Below are 6,462 nucleotides of genomic sequence, written 5' to 3' on the forward strand. Positions count from 1 at the left end.
ATAACCTGACACCCTGTTGGTCAGGGTGGTGGCAGCAGTCCCATTAAATGGTGGCTGCAGTCCTGTTGGAGTGATGAACGTGATTCTGTCAAAGCTGTGATCCTGTAGAAGGGTCTGGTCTTCCTCTGAAGGTCCAGTGGAGGTTATGGAGCTCTGGTCCTCTGGGAATCCAGTAGGCAAGCTGCTCCTGGTTGTAGCAAGTCTCAGCTTATATCCAGGTAGGAATGCTTGGTTCCTCCCCCTGGGCGGAGCATCCCACAATGGGATGATGGAATTTTATCAGTCCTGCAGTGACACTCAATGGCCCATTCACAGAAGATATCTCCCCTGGAGGGCGTTATCAGGGCTGAGTCATGGAAGAGGTAAAGAACACTGCCCCACCTGTTTATAGCAGTTGCTGAAGTTTGGGATTGAAAACATGCATTTGGTTACATCTTGCATGGCAACCTGAAACAGTGGGGTAATCCCTGCTCAGGGGGTGTACACCACCTCCCTTACCCAAACTGGCTCAGGTGTAAAACCCCCACCCCAGGAAGGCCATACACACAGGGGACAATGTCACACTTGCCCTGCTCCAGGGGAGGTCTCTGTCCCTCTCACTCCCTTACTCTCCCCCCTTTTCTCTTTCTTTCCATCTCTCTCTCTACCTCACATTTACTGTTCAATAAAATCCACCTTGGATTTGGTCTTTTTAGCATCTTAATTGGGGCAGAGGAATCTCTCCAACAATTTTCTTAACCAGATTGCGACATTATTTTTCCATAGTGAGTTCAGGGCACTGTTGTCTGACCCCAAGTGCCTTTGACAACAGGATGGTTCCCTCCAAGGAGGAGGTTGTGGTTCTCTCTGGAGGAACTCTTGGAAACTTGGACACAGCTTCCTCTGAACAACTTATGGGAGAACTGATGAGGAAATTGGCTGTTGTAGGTGGCCAGTGAAAAAGAAAATATTTTGTTGTCCTTCCTTGAAAAGTTTGTTAAAATCACTGGAGGAAAGGGAGTAAATGATGCCAGTGAGACTGACAAGGTTCATTCACCCCATGGTGAGGAACACAAGGCTGCTATAAATCCCACAAAAAGCCCAGCTCAAGTAGCTAAATTCGCAAATAACTCTGGAATTCACAGGCTTGCGTTCTTTGCCAAATGTGAGAATCATTATTCCTCTACATCCCTGTCACCATTGTGATAGCTACACAGAGTTTCCCCTTCCTTTTAATAATCTGTATTGGGCCTAATTTCCGCTTTTCTTTTATTGGAACCTGCCAGCAGCTGAGCTGGAGCTGTGCAGGAACCAATGAAACGTAGAATTGCCACAGAATTTCTTCTATTGTCAGTTAATTCCTGTTTGGGATTTGTTTGCATTTCCATCACATGTGACTCTCGGGAAAATCAAATATTCATCAAAGTATTTTATGTAGGATTAAGTTTGATTTCTGCCTAGTTTATTTTGTCCAGTGCCCTGGGGATGCTCAAGGAGTCTCTGTGCCTCGCACCCTGGAGGACGCTCAGGAGGAATTTGTTGCGATTGTCCCTGTCCCTGTCACCCCAGGGCATTCCCCAGGGGGTCTCCATCATTCTCACCCCAGGGAATGCCTGGGGGGGTCTCCCTCCCCCTCACCCCTGTGCCAGGGGGTGCCCAGGGCTCTCTGTCCCTCTCAGCCCAGGAGGTGCTCGGGGCAGTCTCTGTCCCTCTCAGCCCAGGGCATGCTCAGGGGTCTCTGTCCCTCTCACCCTGGGGGATGCTCGGGGGGTCTCCATCCCTCTGGCCTCAGGCAATGCCTGTGAAGGGCTGGAGACCAGGGGCTCTGTGTCCCTCTCACCGCTGAGGGTGCTCGGGGCTGGGGGGGCTCTCTGACCGTCTCACACCTGCGGAGGCCGGGGGGGTCTCTGTCCCTCTCAGCCCTGCTGTGACCCCACCCAAACATCATCGGGGTCAGAGGGACAGAGACACCCCCAAACCCCCAGAAGGGCTGAACCTGGGATTTGGTTTGGGGCTGAGGATTTAGGAAAGGGCTGGAATTGGGGCTGGGCTTGGAGTTGGGGCTGAGATTTGGATTAGAACTGGGATTGAGGTTAAGGGGAGACATGGGATTGGCTTTCGAGCTGCTGTTGGGATTCTGTCTGGGGCTAGACGAGTCAGGCACTGAGATAAGAATAGTGAAAACAGAACTGTGAGTGTGTCTAAACATGGAGCGAGACTGAGACCAGGGTCAGGGTCAGGTTTGGGACTGAGCTCGCCCAGAGCAGGACAGGGGGGATGTCACTGCAGGATGTCCCTGGCATCATCCCAGCCCTCCTCAGGCACCTCCAAACATGGGGGCAGCTGGGTGCTCCAAGATCCAGGTGCTCCCACACTGCCCCTCCATACCAGGCGAGCATTCCCTGAGGGCAGCCCTGACTGTGACCTTTGGGGCTCTGGAATCAGCCCTCATATCCCTGCAGTGGGAGCAGCTGCAGACAGGACGAGAGATTTCCACCCTCTTTCTGGAGGAAGGGTGAAGCCTGGCTGCCCTTTTCTTCTGGTGCCTCCTCCTCTCCTCAGCTGAGGATGTCAAACTCCCCAGGAGCAGGAAAATCCCCATTCCCTCTTTCCTTGTGGCTGCAGCCTGGAACATCCACCCAGAGTTAAGGACTTTTTGACAGCCCTGCTGAATGACACTGGGATGAGATTTGTGAGAAGGGGAAGAAATTGTATTTTGATAGTAACTAAAAGATGCAAAATTATTCCTTTCTGTTATATTGCTTTTCAGTCAGTTCTGGTCTGTTTTCAGAGTGCCACCTTCTCAGCTGATTGTGTTTGTGCCCTCCTTTCTCTCCTGCCTCTCTTCCCCTGCTCTGTTTCTCTCTCAGGGTCTCCCTTGACCCAGGGCAGCTCACACCAAAGACCGTGCCCGGATTTAATTCCCAATTCAGGAGCTACAGCAGCCATGGGTGAAGTTAGGAAGGCTGGCAGTGAAATGCCACTGTAAGATCTTGCTCCACTTGGCTTTTGGCTCCTTCTTGACAGCTTTGCCCTCAAGGGCAGGAACATCTTTTAATAGCTGAGAACTGGAATTCCAGACCCTGGCACTGTCTGCCGTGGATCCCAGAGGGGCATTCCCGAGGCTCCCAGGGTGCTGCTCCTGCCGTGCCTCCCAAGGAGCTTCTCTCCCAAGGGGAGAAGATCCAGCAGCTCTGTGGGCTCCCAGAGCACACAGCAAAGGTGGCTTTGATGGACATTTTCCAGCACCTTCCCCTCTGGAAGCAGAGGGAGGGAGGAAATAGAAGCGAGTCCTGGAAGGACTGGGGTGGGAAGGGACCCTGCCCATGGATTACGACCCCGCGAGGGAGAGACGCCTCTTCCCCAGTGATGGAGCGAATGAGGGCGTGGGAACGCAACCGACGATTATTGAACGTGGACTGAACGGAACAAGAAATAGGGAGGAGAAAGGGAGAGAAAGAAATCGGGAAGAGGACTCACAGAACAGAAAGAAACTGGAAAAGGCTCCCGCCTGGACTCCGCAGCTCCCAGGAACACCGGCAGGGCGAAGCGCCTTTTACAATTCCAGCCAATCAGAAGAGGCGCTAACCAATTTCCAGCCAACCAGATCTTTTCCCGCTAATGACTCACCGGTTGCCAGGCGGGACGCAGAGCCCGGCGGCCCCGGAGCGGAATTTGGGGCTCGGGCCGGGGGACGGATCCGCCCCGGGGGGGTCCCCGAGCCCCCTGCCCAGCCCTGGGACCGATCGGGGGCTCCCCCACCCAGCAGCCGGTGCTGCGGGGCCGCGGGGCAGAGCGGTGGGAAAGGGGGGTCCGGGCTGGGAGCGGAGGAAGTGCGGGAGGAAGAGGAGGAGCAGGAGCGGGAGCGGGAGAATCGCGCTCGCAACGCCCGCACGCTGAGCCTGCAGCACCCCCTGCCCCGGGAGCATCGCCCCCAGCCCCGAGCCGCAGGGGAGGGCGGAGGCCGAGCTCGCCCCGGCTCCAGCCAGGGGTCTCCGGGAGGATATTTTGGAGAGTGTTCGGAGCCGGCAGATCCCGGACTCGAGCCCCGGATATCTCCGAGCCCTCCAAGAGGAGCTTTTTCGGGGGAAGAGGCGCCGCGATCGCCCCTCGGGAGGGTCCCGGGGGGTCCACGTGGGGATGGCCCGGTACCGACGGGGCGGGACATTGGTTTTGGGGATCCCTGTGAGAGCCGGGGCTGTGGAACGGGGGACCCCCGGGGCGGGGAGAGGGGAAGGGGCGATACCGGAGCTGGGGGACTCCGGGCAGCCCGGAGATGAGGCGGGGACAGGACCCCCTGACCCTGACAGGGGTGTCCTGGGGTGACTTCATGATGCTCGTACCCTCATGGGTCTGTTTAGCCCAGAAATGAGTTCTGCACCTTTAAGGCTGGTTCTGAGAGCGAAGGGAGGAGGAAGAAGCTGCAGTTTGTTTTCAGAAACTGCACTCACTCCTCTACATTCCAGCTGCTGGATGGACAGACAGCAGGACAGAGCTCTCCTTTGCTTTCAGTCAGTTTTTAGGTCTCTGAGGCAGAAGTTCCCTGCACTTTGATTTTTCTTTTTCTTTGGAGCTGTTTAAACCTGCTCTGGACTGAAAAACCAGAATACCACCAGCAGCTCCCACCTGAGGCCCACTGGGACGAGCCTGGGCCGAGGCATTTCCAGCGCTGGACGGACTGATAAGAGACTGAAAATAGACTGATAAGAGACTGATAAGCCACTGATAAGGCACTGATAAGACACTGAGTGCCCTGAGCTACAACCAAAGATGGGACTTTCGGAGTTTGTCATCTATTTTGGAGCAGCAGGACGTTTTATTGCTTAATATTGTTCAAATTTTGTGCTGGTGAATGATTTGCCCGTAAAATAAAGTTTTTTTAGACTTTTCTCCCCGGAAATATTTTCCCAAATTGGCTGGGGGTGGGGCTGCTGAATCGGCATTCTAGAGGAAACTCCTTTTGGAGGGTTTCAACCAAATTTGCCCTTAACCAGGACAGGGTGGTGGAAAGAAGGGGGAACCAACCTCAAGTTACTGGATTGAGGGGAGGCTGGAGAGGGGGACCTTGGGACCCAGAACCTCCCAGAATCCAAAAGCAGGACCCTGGAGAGGAGGGATCCCCAGGACACATGGGATCCCCACCATCCCTGAGATGGGGCACCAACCATAACCTAAGAGGGATGAGACTGGAAATAGGAAACTCCTGGTGGCTTTTTTTTATTCACTCTTGATTTTTGGACATCAGGTGACTTCTAGAAATGGACATGGGTTGGAGGAGTCCACAACCCAAGGCATTCACACCTTGTTTTTCTCCAAACCAGGATTTTCCCCAAACCTTCCCACCGTGACATCCCCCCTGTCCTACTCTGGGTGAGCTCAATCCCAAACCCGACCCCAATCCTGGTCTCAGTCTCACTCCATGTTTAGACACACTCACAGCTCTGTATTTTATCTCATCCCAGTCCCAAACTCATCTATCCCAACCCCAGCCCTAAAGCCAATCCCATGTCTAGCCCTAACCCCAATCCCAGCTCTAATCCAAATCTCAGCCCCAACTCCAACGCAGCCCCAATTCCAGCCCTTTCCTAAATCCTCAGCCCCAAACCAAATCCCAGGTTCAGCCCTTCTGGGGGTTTGGAGGTGTCTCTGTCCCTCTGACCCCGATGATGTTTGGGTGGGGTCACAGCAGGGCTGAGAGGGACAGAGACTGCCCCAAGCACCCCCTGGCACAGGGGTGAGAGGGAGGGAGAACCCCCAGGCATTTCCTGGGTGAAAATGATGGAGACCCCCTGGGGAATGGCCTGGGGTGACAGGGACAGGGACACCCCTGGGGAATGCCTTGGGGTAACAGGGACAGGGACAACCCCTGGGGAACAGCCTGGGGTGACAGGGACGGGAAAACCCCCCCCAAACCCCTCCCAAGCATCCCCCAGTGCGAGAGGCACAGGGACCCCTTAAGCATCCTCTGTGCACTGGACAAAATAAACTTGATAGAAATCAAACTTGACTCTGCAAAATCACTTTGAAGAATATATACTCTTCCCACAAGTAACTTGGGATGAAAGCGCAAACAAATCTCAAATATGAATAAACCGACATTCCAAGCAGTGATGTGGCAATTCCAATATTCATTGCTTCCTGCACAGCTCCAGCTCAGCTGCTGGCCAGTTCCAATAACAGGAAAGTGGAAATTTGGCCCAATACAGATTATTAAAAGGAATGGAAAGCCCTGTGTAGCACTCACAAAGGTGACAGGGATAAAGCGAAAAATGATTCTCATATTTGGTAAAGCCCCCAAGCCTGGGAATTCAGGACTTATTTGGAAATTTATCTACTTGAGCTGGGCTTCTTGTGGGACTTTTAGCCGCCTTGTGTTCCTCACCGTTGGGTGAATGAACCTTGTCAGTCTCGCTGGTAACATTTGCTCCCTCTCCTCCAGTGATTTTAACAATTTTATACGGAAACACAACAAATTATTTTCTT

This window comes from Zonotrichia albicollis, chromosome 7 (genome assembly GCF_047830755.1).
Source record: "Zonotrichia albicollis isolate bZonAlb1 chromosome 7, bZonAlb1.hap1, whole genome shotgun sequence".
In the NCBI taxonomy this organism is placed as follows: Eukaryota; Metazoa; Chordata; class Aves; order Passeriformes; family Passerellidae; genus Zonotrichia; species Zonotrichia albicollis.